The 14093-nt window shown below is 40.9% G+C and overlaps 1 long non-coding RNA gene across 1 annotated transcript; it reads left to right on the forward strand.

Annotated features, from left to right (window-relative positions):
* Positions 1 to 630: 630 nt before the first annotated feature.
* On the forward strand, positions 631 to 10872 carry LOC125170404 (uncharacterized). Its single transcript, XR_007154016.1, has 3 exons — positions 631 to 738; positions 8712 to 8763; positions 9614 to 10872. It is a non-coding gene; the product is annotated as an uncharacterized LOC125170404 (long non-coding RNA).
* The last annotated feature ends 3221 nt before the right edge of the window (positions 10873 to 14093 follow it).

The raw sequence follows: 14093 nt of genomic DNA on the forward strand, positions 1-14093 counted from the left end.
GGATGGGTGAGGAGGAGGGCTACGGTGAGGATGGGGAAGAGGCTCCATGTGTGCGGCCCCTTGACAGTCCAGTCCCCTGCCCCTCACAACTCAGCTCACACCAGTGAGCATGCTCATTGAGCTTTCTGCTCATTACTTTGCAGAACTAAGTTGAAAAAATAGGCCAAGGAGAAAATCAGTAGATTATAAGCCAACCCCTGGTCAAATAACACAAAAACTAACGGCTGGTGGAGCCTCAGGCCCAGTCCTGAAGAACAGGGTCCTCACAGACAGAAGCAGGAACACGGGCCTTCCCCGGTGGCCTTCCAGAGTCCCAGGTCCAGCCTCACTTTCCATCGTGTCTGCCTCCACCACCCTTTCCGGTACTTGGGGATGGTTTCACTTTTATTGTGATTTGAAATGATTTCATGACTCAGTTCTATTGTTGTTCTGTGTACAGTGAGTAATGAAACATTTTTAACGGCATCTTTTGGGCGCCTTTTCCTTTGATTTTTTCCACCTTAATGACATTATTGGGAGGGCTTCGGGGACCGTTATGCAGATGTACTTCCTGGTGAAGTTGCTGCTTCAGGAGAAGTCATTACTTTTTGTGGGGCCCACAGGCACTGGAGAGGCTGCTCTTACAAACCGCTTCCTGCGACAGTTACCTCATGAAAAATATGTTATATGTCAAATTAACTTCACGGTGCAGACCTCAGCTAAGCAGACCCAGGACATCTCCCTAACGGAACTTGAAAGGTACCCAGAGTTTTAATTAAAATCAAGAATGTAATTGTGCTTAGTTTACTCCTCAGAGATTATCCACAAAATAATATGAAGCGCTCGCCTTCGGTTTCTGACAGAATAAATGAAACTTGATTTGTTCCCCCCTGTAATGTTTATTACCGGGGAAACTACATTTTAATTGTTGTTGACAAATATTCTGATTTATGGGGTGCATAAAATGGAACGCAGTCTAGATAGCATGTGTCGACTTAACTTTTTCTTTGCAAAATTTTGCTTCGGGAGGCTGTGCTAGCTGTCTGTCGTGGGTATTCTTTAGGCCAAAGCATATTAAAGTAAATCACCAGATTGGATCTTGACTAGTAAAAAGAACCATCTGTTAGGGAAAAATGTAAGCAGTGGGCGATAGAGGCAGTACTTGCCAACACAGGGAGGGCAAAAAGATCAACTGGAAGAATGGCAGTGTCCGGGGGATTCTATCCAGAAGCTGGTTAGCTTTCCAGCATCCAAATCATGCATTTTTAATTCATCACATGGCAAAAAGACAAGTCAGACACTAATTGGCACCATAAAAGAAAATTTGCACCATACCAGGAACTGTTCAGTCAGGGGGACGTTGCGTCCCATTCCACATGGACCATTTTATATTCTGTTTAAAGTTTAGAACTAAAACCTGAGGATTCAGAGATGGCTAAAGAATCTATTTAAATGACAGATTCCATTCAGAATGCTAGTTCATTACCAGAAAAAAATTTGGGGGTAAATATGCCCATGACCCTCTTCTAAACAAAGAATCTAGTAAATAATTGGCATGTATGGAGTGTCCATATATATATATATATATATATATATATAGGGAATATATATGTTATGTTATGTTATGTTATGTTATGTTATGTTATGTTATGTTATGTTATGTTATACACACACACATAAAATGTATCAGGTGTTAATGACAAAGTATTTGCTATATCAATAATCAGTTGGTTCTGATAGTGGTCATTTTCTATATGTGTGTCCTTAAGGAAACTAGAATAAATGTTGATTAATTTTAATGCTATATGCTAAATACACATTAATATATTTGATATCTATTAAGTTGAAGCATCTTGAGACTCGCAGTATTTCTTTCCACTGGTGACAATTAAGCCTCAAGAATACATAAAAGTATTGCCCTATTCTTCTTGGTCCTTGTCCCGGAAGAAGCAAAATGAATGTTAATGGAGGGTCCTCCTTGCCCTCAATATGGCTATGGGTGATTACAGACTTTGCATACTTTGCTTTCAAGATTTTTCTTGTGGCTGCTTTCTCAAACTTTATATCCCAACACACTTTGCTTTTGCTGCATTTTTAGCTCAAAAAGCTCTTTCAAGCATAATTAAATCATTTAATGTTCCTGAGTGTTATTTCCCTCCTTAAGAAATGCAATTTCATGTCATTTCTTTAATTTGAACTCGTATTAGTTTTTCTGCCTTAGAATATACCTGTCTTTATGAAGCTCCTGCAAGTACATTTCCAACACCTGGGATTTTAAGAAGTTAACCCAATACTGCCCCACTGCAGATGGGCAGGGCCAGACCATTACTCCCACTATGCACTTTCTTTGGGATATTTTGAAACTTAAACATCACTGTGGGGACTCAGCATTACATCTCAGCCAAGTTCTCCATCCCTGCCTCCTGGGGAGAGAACGAGGTGACAGTCAAGCCTTTCCTGAGGTGACATTTGCAGAGTTCAAATAGAAAGATGGATTTCCTCTTTTTCTTTAGCCTTGAAAATTTTCAAATCTTATGGGAAGTCTGGAGAAAAAGTTAGGGAACTTTGATCATAGAGGCATGAAAGAATGGTTGGGACTCAGAGGAGCCATGTGCAGAACCTGGAGGAGAATTTGGGAATAACTGCTCAATTTGGCAACTTTACCAAAACTGAAGTATCAAAAATAGTTGCTGTCTTAGTCAGCTCAAGCTGCCATAGCAAAATACCACAGACTGGGTAACTTGAACAACAGAAATTTATTTTCTCCCAGTTCGGGAGGCTAGATGTCCAAGATCAAGGTGTTGGCATATTTGATTTCTCCTGATTTCTCTCTTCACCTGCAGATGGCCACTTTTCACTGTGTCCTCACATGGCCTTTCCTCTGAGTGTGTGCGTCCATAATGCCTCTTCCTCTTCCCATAAGGACATCAGTCATATTGGATTAGGGCCTACAAATATGATCTCACTTAACCTTCATTACCTTTTTGAACACTTTATCTCCAAATACAGTCACAGTCTAAGGTATGATGGGTTAGGACTTCAACATATGAATTTTAAGGGCACACAGTTAAGTCCATAACAACTGCAAATGCTCTAATGTGGTGAGAGCAGCCAGCGTGGGGGAAATTAATTCAATATGCCCAAGATGCAAAGCACCCCACTGGACAACACGAATAAAGCCCATCCTTAGGACTTGAAGTATTTTATTTCTGTGCCTGAAAGGGCTACATGAAAATCTATGGGATTCACAGCCCAAGACATTATCTTTAAGAAAGAGAAAGATTTGGGGCGCCTGGGTGGCGCAGTCGGTTAAGCGTCCGACTTCAGCCAGGTCACGATCTCACGGTCCGTGAGTTCGAGCCCCGCGTCAGGCTCTGGGCTGATGGCTCAGAGCCTGGAGCCTGTTTCCGATTCTGTGTCTCCCTCTCTCTCTGCCCCACCCCCGTTCATGCTCTGTCTCTCTCTGTCCCAAAAATAAATAAATGTTGAAAAAAAAATTTTTTAAAAAAAGAAAGAGAAAGATTCAAGAAAAGAATAATCAAAGCTAAGTTACTGTTCACAGGATGTTCCTGGTTAATCTAGCCTCAAATTCATTCTAAGCCCAGTATTAGAGCACCAAATACATCTTTTCACAGCGGCTCTAGACTGTGAGCTCCTCCAAGGCAGGGACTCTGTGTCACACATTCTTTGGGTCTCTCATGCCCAACGAAGGACCTGACACATTCAGGGGTTGGCGGGTAGGGAGTGGTGAGAGTTTCCTGAACGGAGGCAAAGACTGTTAGCAGAGCAAATGAGAGCGTGGAAAGGCTCAAGTCCTGCTGATTTCATTATATTAGGTAGAACTATCTGGTATTTCTCTCAAATTAGAGCTTTTTCTGCCAGAGTAGTATTTGAAATAGAATGCATGACAACTGTGAATAAAATAAAGAATTCACTTTAAAAGTCAATGTATTCATTCCTGGTGTTTACTCAGAAAATATCTGCAGAACATATTAAGACATTTAAAGTTTCAGAGGGAATTAACAGTCCCTAAGGAATATCAGTGACCTCACGGAAACAATCTAAATATTTCCCCCAAATCTCTCGTCAAACTTTGGCACACTATTTCGTTTACATTTACATCTTTTCTTAGAGAACTAGATGGTATGTACCTTATTCTCCTCTATATCTCTTTACAATTGTGCCAGATGGGAATTTCTACTGAACTTCTAATTTTACCCCTATTGGCTTTATTAAATATTAACCATTTAGTCAACTGACCCTCAGAGAAATAATTGTTTCTTAGTAATGAGCATTGATTTTCACATATTAGCATGACAGTAAAGGGAACCTTTGATGTTTTAGGTGTACCATATTAACTTTTCAGTTGAAGACGTAGCTGGTAAGCATAATGTGGAGACTATGAGAGAATGAGACCCATCCTTTAGACTCCAAGTACTTTCTTAAAAGAATAACTAATATAAACCTGGGCTCTACTGTCCAAAGTTTCTCTTATTTCTCCTAAAAAGTAAAGGCAATTTCACACCTGTTCTCTTTTATCTCTACAATATCCCTCTCAGGAAAACCGGTTGCTGTGCCTCTGTTTTGTGAATGGGAACGCTCACTCAGGAGACATTCACAGCTTTCCTACAAGTCACGGTGTGCACAAAGCTGGGATTACACTCCGGGTCTTCATTAACTTCAGTGGCAGAACTGACTTTAACAGCTGAGAATGGAACCTTCTTGAAGGTGCCTATAATCCATAGAGCTCCTGGCATTTGCTGGGCACTCAGAGCAACACAACTTGATATGCAATAGATTTCAAATCACCTGAGCTTCAGCTAAAACTTCTCTACAGTGGTTTAAGACCACCTATAAGAAAAACCCTCCTATGAATATTGTTTTCATGATAAAAAAAATTATAAGGCAGAGCCACCTTTAGAAATGTGGAGAAGACAGCTGGGAAAAAGCATTAATAATCTCTGCCCTATAAAGAACAAAACAGTGACTACTATTTAAAAAATGAAAAGGACATTTACTCTTACTATAGACAAGTCATGTGTGGCCCACCACAGGACTCTCTAGGATCAGTGCCTCTTGTCGACTATCTCCAGATGAAGTTTAATTTAGAACCATGTAAACATAGAACTTTAGGGTTGTAAGAGGTCTTAAGGGGCATCTTATGCAGGATTCCATCCAGTGCTTGACTTTCTTCAATAATATCCCCCCAAATGATTGTCACTCACTCTTGGCTTAAACACTTCAAATGCAGTAAGGGGCCACTTCTCCTTTGAACATCTCTGACTGATGAGGGACCTCCATAAGTTCCATCATCATGCAATGAACAGAAATGTCTAACTTCAACCTATTATTGCACTTCCAAGGTGGACTCCCAGAGAACTAATCTAATCCTTCCTCTATAACATGGTACTTTTATAGTTGGTGATACCTATCCTGTCTCATTTTCTCCCAGCTGAACAATCTCAGTTCCTCTAACCACCCTTAATAGGACATGGATTCAGTTTACCACCTCTCCTTGTGACCATGCTGTTGAATGTATACATTTTTATTTTATTTTACTTTATTTAATTTTTTTAATATTAGAGGGAGAGAAACTGCAAGCAGGGGAGAGGGGAAGAGGAAGAAAGAGAGAATCTCAAGTAGGCTCCAAGCTCAGCACAGAACCAGACGCAGGACTCAATCCCATAAATGATCTGAGCCGAAATCAAGAGTCCGACACTCAACCCACTGAGCCACCCAGGCACCCCTGAATGTACACATTTTAATATTTATTCATTTGACAGATACTTATTGAGTGCCTCAGGTATGTCAAGAACTCTCCCAACAGGTCTATCTCTTCTTGTGTGAAGCCAAGAACCTAAAGATCAGATATATAGCTCTACTAACAGAATACAAAAAATGTGGTCAAGTCATTCGGTATCTTCCTAGATGATTTCTTCCAGAATACCATTTCCCATTAAACTAGACACCATACTTCTATTAATATTACTGAAGACTGAAGTGGGGTTTTTTGTTTCTATTTTTGCTTGTTGTTGGTTTTTTAGCAAAGAATAACAGTGGTTATTGTGGTAATAGTCCCCAAATCTCTATGGCTTAACTTGTAATAGTTTGTAATAGTTGAGCACTTCTCAGGTGACATGAAGTCACAGATCAGGAGGCAAGGGCAGAGGAAGGGCTCTCCTCAACACAGTCCTTCATGGACCAAGGCTTTGGCACATTCCTAGGACCTCAGAGTGCCCCACTACATCCAGCCCTAAGTCAAGGGAAAAGTGAAATTATGGAGAAGGCTTGGTGCTCTTAACTGCCTTTGCCCAGAAAAGTCACATGGATCATACCGTCCTGAATTTGTACAGTTCGTTTATTAGTTGATTTGTCAAATTTTTATCTGATTTGATTCAGACCATTTATTTTGTTTTATTTTCAATCTTTATTCTGTCACAAGTTATATTTGCTATCACTTCCATATTCATGTCACTTTACTCTCTGTACATTTCTTAAGAATATTGTTATGTCCTCATGAAAGGCATTAACTGAAAAGGTAAATCACCTGGGGAAAAGGACTACAGCACACTATTAGAAACTCCCTTCCAAGGTAACAAAAATGAACTTTCTTTGTATTTAGTTATTGTTATTCTTCCAATTATGAAGTCATTTATATAGGTAGAAGATAGATGATAGATTGATTGATTGATACATGATAGATAGATAGATAGATAGATAGACTCATCTTGCTAAAACACATCTTTTCCTTATTCCCTTGCCTGAAATTCATCATTCAGTTATTAAATAAACAATTGTTTTTAACCTTTACTGTGGGTCAGGTACCTTGCTAAGATTTTGATCCATTTCTTCTTAATCCTCACAAGTACCAGTAAAATAGTTATGCTCATCTTACAGAGAAAGAAACTGAAACTTAGGAAGATGAAGAAATTCCGCCAAACTAAGTAGTTTGGAGTCAGAATCTAAACTTTGATGTCTGTTTCCAGAGCCTGCTTTTGCATGTGCTTCATGACCTTTCATACCTCAGTGGGTCCTCTTCTCTGTTCTCCTTCCTCTTGGGCCATAGGCAGATGGGTTCAGGCAGGGAGAGATGGATAACCTCAACAGCACATATCTCAATTATTATCAGGGGCCACTGTTATGTTATTATCACTCATGGTTTTCCCAAGATTCAGTGTCAAGCAAACCAAACCATGGGCTTCTCCATATCCAATAGACCTTTTGCTGGTCTTTTCTCGGGCATACTTTGGCTCTGTTGGCCACTCCTACTCTCTTGAAATACTTTCTTTTCTCAGCTCCAATGATACCTCCTCTCTTCTCCTTCCCTCCCTCTGGCCATTCCTTCTTTGTCTTCTCCTCTACTTAGCATTAAATGTTGCTATTCGTTAAAATAGGAATCTACACCCCCTCTTCTCATCCATGCCTATAGCTGCATCATCACGTATATACAGATAAATCCAAGTGTACATGTGACATTTTAGAATTTCCTCTGAGCTCCAGACCCAAATATCCAGCACTCCCTTGGCTCACCACACTCAACAGTCCAAAAGCAGGCACAAGCTTCTCTGGCAAACATGGTTTTCTTCCAGGGGTCTCTTAGTTTGCTTACCAGTACTCCTATGCACACCAGAATCAGAGAATCACCTCTCTGCCCATCACCACCCTGTCATTATCTTTACATTCACTCATTCTATTTCTGCCACTTCTACCCCAATCCAGCCCTTCTGTGTTATCTCTTCTGAAATAGCCCACTGGCTAGTCTGCCTACATTCATTCTGGTCTCCTGACAACCCATACCCCCACTGCAACCAGAGTGATCTTGCCAAAACCTAAATCTATTCACATCTTCCTCTGCTTTAAACTCCTTGATGGGTCCCCATTGTTCCCTGATCCCTAGCCACATTGACCTTTTCTCAGCCCCACTTAGCTATTATGCTCCCTCCTGCCCCAGGACATTTGTATACATTGTTCCTTCTCTCCAAAGTACCCTTTCCCATGACAATTCCACCTGAAGAAATCATGCTTCTCCCTCATCTCAGTGCCAACACCACTTCCCAGGGAAAAGCGGGTCGATTTCTCTTATATGCTCACACTTACATACCTTTCACCCTTCTTTTGTAACAGTTATCATGACTGTCATTTTATATTTATTCTGGTATTTCTTTGATTAATGTGTGTCTTCCCCACTAGACTATAACGTTTTTAGGAGCAAAGGCCATATCTCCTTTTAACCCCTCGTATTGCCAGTGCCTAATAGAGTGCTTAGCACATTTCTGTGAAATAAATGAATGACCCAGCCCATTCTGTAATTCTAATCATTTGATTCCCAGGAAACTGTCCTGATCTAATGAAAACTAAAATATCCACTTCATTATTAAATTATGTCTTCATGAGAATTCATTGTGGGTAGGCCAGAACCAAAATTTCACCTAACCACTAGACGCATATTCATTCGTGTGCATGAAATCTACCATATTACTTCACAGCGCATGATGAAATATAAACTCCATTGCTGGAATGTTTTCCAATAGTGAGCTATTAATAATTTAACAAAATTAATTCAGAACACTTCACTCAACAGTGAAACAGAGATGAGGAGGAAATGATGCGTGTACCAGTCTTCTAAGGTTGAATTAAATACGGCAAGCAAGTAAAAGGGAAAAGCCGCCGACCCTTCTTTAGAATGAAAGTCCCCATTTACAATTTAACACAAATTTTATGTTTTTCTACAGATATTAAAGAACAAACATCAGAGACATAAATAAAAATCTCTGCTTTACACAGGTGAGTGACTTAACATGGTAATAGTCATTTGTCAGGCCTCAGAAAAGGAAAGAAAAATTGAAGGGATTTTTTTCTTCAGCATGAAGCAGTAATCAAGTCAAAGAAAAGCTTTCAGTAATTATTATTATTAGGAATAATCATTAGGACTAAAAAGTGAGGCAGACAATCCACAGAGCATAGAATTAGCTCCTACCCAGAGGGCCTCACAGTTTTCACTAGAACAGCAGAGAAAAGCAGGAGACATTTATTAGAAAAACAGGTGAGCCACTAGTGGAGCAAAGTTTCCCAGTCAAAATTGTACTTTAAATAGGGAAGCCAGCTGATTTCTCTACCCCACCCACCAAGAGTTAAAGAGGAGAAAGATGGTGAGCAAGCTGCCAAAATTGTTATCCAAAGGAAGGAGAAAACAGATGTCCAGCAGTCAAAATGTAACTCATCAATAAGAAGCATTGGTATGTAGACCAGTGGTCCCCAGACATTAGAGCATCACCATCACACAAAGGCTTGTTAAAATGCAATAACTGGGGAACGCCTGGGTGGCTCAGTCAGTTAAGCATCTGACTCTTGGTTTCGGCTCATGTCATGGTCTCACCGTTAGTGAGTTCGAGCCCTGCATTGGGCTCCATGCTGACAGCGCAGAGCCTGCTTGAGATTCTTTCTCTCCCTGTCCCTCTCTGCCCTTCCCCCGCTCACACTCACTCGCCCTCTCTCCTTCTCTCTTTCAAAATAAATAAGGAAACTTAGAAAAATAAAAGAATAAAATGCAATAACTGGGGCCCACCCCCCAGAAGTTCTGATTCGGTGAATCTAGGGCAGGCCCAGGAATTTGCATTTTAACACACGTTCACAGGTGATGCCGATGCTGCCGCTCTAAGGACCACCCTTCGAAAACCACCGTTTGAAAACTACCTACAAAACTTCTAATAATAATGAGTGCTTGCGCTGTGCTGAAGGTTTTGCATATGTCACCTCATCTCATCTTTGTAACAACACTATGAAAGGGGAATAAATATCCCCAACTTATAATAAGGAACTTGAGGCTGAGGCATGAGTTAACCGGCCAGCCCAGTGTGGAAAGTCTAACTCCAGAGGTCAGGACATGGATAACACTGCTGGTGGGAAACACCGACCCAAGCAGGAGCCACAGGACAGCAGTAGAGAGGTTACAGAGATGCTGCTCTCTTATGTAAATGGATTCTTCTCCCGGTACCCCCACTGCCCTCCAAAGAAGCCTCCATCCTAGAGGACAGCTCTGGAGTATAACAGACTATACGTGGGTGCCAGGGGTTACAAGCCTTCTCTATAGCTCAATTACTCATCTGTTTCATGGACCTAATAATTCCTCCCTCCACGGCTTGTAAGAATTAAATGAGATAATGTATGTAAAGCACTTAGTACCTGGGGCATCATACCAGCTCAGAAGCTGCTGGCTCTTTTATTATTATTGCTATTGTTGCTTCGTTATCATCATCAGCATTAATGTTGTCATCCTCAAGGGAAGAGCAATTATTTCAAAGGGAAAGTATAATGGCCTTGATAATCTTCCGTGATCAGTTCACAGTATTCCTCCTGTTAATCAAAAGCTTGGCAGTTTGGGTCACGTGGTTCTAATGACACAGGTGCTCCTGACAGAATTAGCAAAAAAGGAAAGTAAAATAAAGCAGCATTTGGTGCCCTACTTTTCTCCAGTACGGTTTACATGTTCTCCTAATTAAATTTTTGAGTAAACTTCGTTCCACAGCCGTGCTGGGTTTACTCAGATGCACTATAGAATGATTCACAGCCTTGATAGAAACTTCTCCGCTCTCGGTGCCAAATGCCTTGCTGTAGGTGCAACATGAGAATTCATCTATTATTTTACCCTCGCTTAATTAATTCCACTGCCAGCTACCTGTTGATGATGGGGGTCTGTTGGCAATGCTGAACAAAGTCTTAAGTCAAAGAGTTTTAATAACATGTTTACTGCTGGGTGGTCTGCCACTTTTGATTAAACTTCATGAGGATTTATAACCATGTCTCCCCCCACATGTCTGTAACCTTTAAGGGATGTCTGATACAAAGCAAAGGTCATGGGTTCCAAAAGCCCTTCTTCTAATAAATATGTTAGACAGCTGATCCTGAACATGCAGTGGTTTCTCATCCTTTCTCCACCCTCCCCCCACTTGCTTTTTACAGCAATTCTCAACAAGGATAAAAATTAACGCGAAAAGAATTAATGGTTTAATTTTGCAAGAGCAAAGAGAGCGTTTACGATGTCTCACTGGGGAAAGGGGCTTCTGTCTTTGCTGATGACCCAAACGTGTCTGCCAAGGAGAAATATGGTGTCCAGTCTCCCATTGAACTGCCACAGGAATGGATTGGCCGTGGCTACTGGCTTGACAGGTGCAATAAATATTAATTAGTGTGCTTGGCTACAGAGGGAGTAATGATATACACTGCTCCTCTGAAGCGTTAAATTGTAGTGTTAGTCTTGATAATGCCTCATCTTCTCCATCACGGCAGGAAAGCATTTTGAGTTACACACGTCCCTATATAGGCAAAGGAATAAAGGTTTATCTGTTGTCAGGAATATTGCAGGTGCAAAAAGTGGGGGCTAAGACTGATGTGAGTCAGGCACCAGGTATTCCGTGTGTGTGTGTGTGTGTGTGTGTGTGTGTGTTTTAATCAGCATTTCATGCGGCACAAACCAATTTCTATAATGTTTGCTGCTGTTAAGGGATAAAGCTGAAACATTTTGCTATTGTCAAGATACTTGATTAGGTTGGGAATGGATTTGAAAACTTGTCTGAAACAACTGCCACAAATATGCATTAAATATTGGAGGAACCGTGTTTATTAGATTACAGAGGAGTTGGTATGTTTATGGGATGATCCCCAGTGTTTGTGAATAAATACCTAGAACAGCCTGGGAACTGGAGATGGCTGTATTTGGGAAGTAAAGATAAAAATGCTCTTAAAATTCAGCTCTGATCAGAAACGAACAAATAAAACAAAAAAACAGGCGAGGAAGACGCAAGATAAGCAAATTAACATTAGCACTGATTCTAGGCTTGCAACAAAACACGTTTCAGAAATGGGTATGTTTAGTTGTTTACACCTGAAGTTACAGCAACGCAACAGCATTTCACCAAGAAAAGAGGCTCTAATTAAATACTGATATTTTCCAAATCCTTAATTATAATGGCTTACAGTTCTGCCTAAGGGCTTCTCTAGGAGCTAATTCGCTGGAATATTACCATTTACACTTTTTCGTTTGTTGAAGATCTTGTTCCCTTGCGAATTGCCTTTTTTAAGTTTGTTGTAACTTCATTTGCCATTCTCTTTCTGGGAATGCTTCCTACCCCCTGTATAGGAAAAACTGGCAAGAAACTTGGCAAACAAAGTTTCCTTCTGGGTGGAATTCTTTCCCCCTCCTGCATGGCTTAAATGTGTTGATACCTGTTTTTGTACTGCAGCTGCAAAGCAATGGTTTTTGGCAACGGGAATGCATGTGTGTTTCTTATGCTCTCCTGGAGTCCTGGGTTCTAGCAGCATATCCTCAAGCAAGCATTTCTGGAGCTACAGGGGGCACAGGGAAGCAGCATTCAATGGGCACTGAAATATTAACTAATGATGAATTGCCCCCAGTCAGCAGACACCTGGGAACTGGCACTGGACCATTTTTGCAAAATATGCCTGCTGGGCAATCTCCCAGGACACAGCTCCAATCAGTGGGACATACCTTCCCCAACTCCCTCCTCTCCTGCAACATTTCCACCCGCTTTCCTAGAGAAGAACAGAGTCCATCTCCTCACCGCCTCCCCGCCCCCCACCCAGGTCCTTGGAAAAGGTTTGACTACCCCCTAGAGGTGACTCCACAATTAATAGTCCTCGATATTTCCTGTCTACCAGACCCTTAAACACAAGGGGCCATTGTATATGTAGGCGCCTGATGGGGAACAGGAACTAATATGTGACTAATCACCTCTTGTCCCCAGCATGGAGTCAGATCTCTAGAACTTTATCCTTGGCAGGATGGACCATGAGGTGAACAAGGAGGCCCATGGGATAAGAGCAAGGCATATTCTCTAGCCTCGTGTAAAAATGTGTTCCTCTACAATCCCCAGGACCACAAGATTCTGCCTAGCTATTATGAAACAATTTGTGGAAATGGCCAGGTTTCTGTCATCAAAATACAGATAATTAATGAGATACTTGAAGAAGATTAGAATGTGGATGCTATGGCCCCATTATTAAACACTGCCTTACTGGCATATGTGTCCTTCTGCTTTGAAAAATTTCAAAGTTCAATGCCCTCAACAAAAATCAAGGTATTTCCAAAGGCAAAGCAGGTGATAGTATTCAAACTCATACTGAGCCCATGAAAATGAAAAGCCCACAAACTGAATTTTGAGAAAAGTATATCAAAAATTAAATAAGCTTTGCTTCATGGAGCTCCAGAAATTCTTTAAAACTCTAATGTATAAGACGCCAGATCTGCTGTAGTCCTGGGCTACAACCTGATGGTTGGAATCACCGGCCTTCCCCTAGGCATGGTTAAGAGACTCAAAAAGAAAAACATCTAGTTAGATCAATTATGCTTTCACCCATAAGAAGAGAAAAGTCCCTACTGAAACCTCTAAAAATATATCTTAAATGCACGTCTAAGTAAGGGGGATTTAAAATAAAAATGCTAATGGAATTTGGGGGCGCCTGGGTGGCTCTGTGGGTTAGTGTCAGACTCTTGATTTTCAGCTCAGATCATGTCTCACAGGTTCATGAGATCAAGCCCCATATCAGGCTGAGCACTGACAGCTGCTTGTGATTTTCTCTCTCCCTCCCTCTCTGCCCCCACCCCCCAGCTTCTTGCATAATCTCTCTCTCTCTCTCTCTCTCTCTCTCTCTCTCTCTCTCTCTCTCTCTCTCTCTCAATAAATAAATAAACATTTAAAAAATGCTGATGGAATTTGGAAACTGACATACCTGGGCTTAAATAGGGAGTCACCAGGAAATGTGAAATCTTAGGTAGATCACTTGAGCCTCGATTTCCTCATCTGTAAATGGAGTATAGTTGTACTTTTCTCAAAAGGCTATTAGGAGGATCCAATAAGATTATATTTTGTAATGTTTGGAATCTAATAAATAGATGGTATACATAGTAACTACATGATAGTAATTGCCACAATTATTGCTATTAAATTTCAAAACCTTCACAATGATCCATAAGGCCCTACTTCATCAGATTCCTCTTCAAGTCATATGATGTGGTAGGCAGAATTACAGGCGGAGAGAAGACCCCACACCCAAATTCCCAAGACTGTGAATCTGTCACGCCTGTGAATATGTTCCAG

Source organism: Prionailurus viverrinus, chromosome B4 (genome assembly GCF_022837055.1).
Source record: "Prionailurus viverrinus isolate Anna chromosome B4, UM_Priviv_1.0, whole genome shotgun sequence".
Lineage (NCBI taxonomy): Eukaryota > Metazoa > Chordata > Mammalia > Carnivora > Felidae > Prionailurus > Prionailurus viverrinus.